The sequence below is a fragment of the Magnolia sinica genome, chromosome 18 (genome assembly GCF_029962835.1).
Source record: "Magnolia sinica isolate HGM2019 chromosome 18, MsV1, whole genome shotgun sequence".
NCBI classification, from domain to species: Eukaryota; Viridiplantae; Streptophyta; class Magnoliopsida; order Magnoliales; family Magnoliaceae; genus Magnolia; species Magnolia sinica.
In genome coordinates, this window is record NC_080590.1 from 70,006,517 (window position 1) to 70,007,382 (window position 866).

General features: G+C 39.0%; 1 non-coding gene across 1 annotated transcript; it reads right to left on the minus strand.

Annotated features, from left to right (window-relative positions):
* Window positions 1–205: 205 nt before the first annotated feature.
* On the minus strand, window positions 206–312 carry LOC131234194 (small nucleolar RNA R71). The gene has a single exon (XR_009165602.1). It is a non-coding gene; the product is annotated as a small nucleolar RNA R71 (small nucleolar RNA).
* Between the last annotated feature and the right edge of the window lie 554 nt (window positions 313–866).

Consider the following 866-nt stretch of genomic DNA (forward strand, 5'->3'; position numbering starts at 1 on the left):
GCACTTATAAGAGTTTGATGAGATTGTAGCCACTTTATACTTTCCTAACATGTCTGAGGACACGGTTTGATTAAAACTCTTTCCTTTCTCCTTGAAAGAGAAAGCTAAGACATGGTTACACTTACTACATCCGTGATCTATTGGAATATGGAATGACATGATGAAGGAGTTCATAAAAAAATTCTTTCCATACCATAAGACGAACACCATTAGGAAGTCGATCATGAACTTTGCCCAAAAGGAAGATGAAACATTCTTCCAATGTTGGGAGCGGTTCAAGGATCTCGTTAGTTCATGCCCACAACACGGTTTTGAAATGTGACGCATAACAACTTTCTTCTATGATGGACTAATATCTTCCATGCACCAATTCGTTGAAACGATGTGCAATGGGGAATTTATGAACAAAAATGTCGATGAGGTGTGGGATTACTTTGACAAACTCACTGAAACCACACAATCATGGGACATCACCCCAAAACCTAACACCACATCTAAGCATACTCAAGCAAGGGAGAGAATTGGGATATACTTGCTGAAAGAGGATGATGATATAAATGCTAAAGTGGCCAGTCTCGCAAGGAAGGTCGAGGCCATGAAACTTAAGAAGGATAAGGATAAGGAAACTGTTTGCGGTATTTGTACTTGTAACATTCACACAACTGAAAATTGCCCAACAATATTTACTTTTCAAGAGGTACTAAATGAGCAATCTAATGCTGTAAATAGTTACCAAAGACCTTTCAGTGGACCCCTCTTTAACACTCCAAAGCAAATCGATTACACCATTCCCCCAATGGTTGATAACACCAAAATCTCTCTCTAACTCTTAGGACATTCTAGAGGTGTTGAAACAAGTGAAGGTC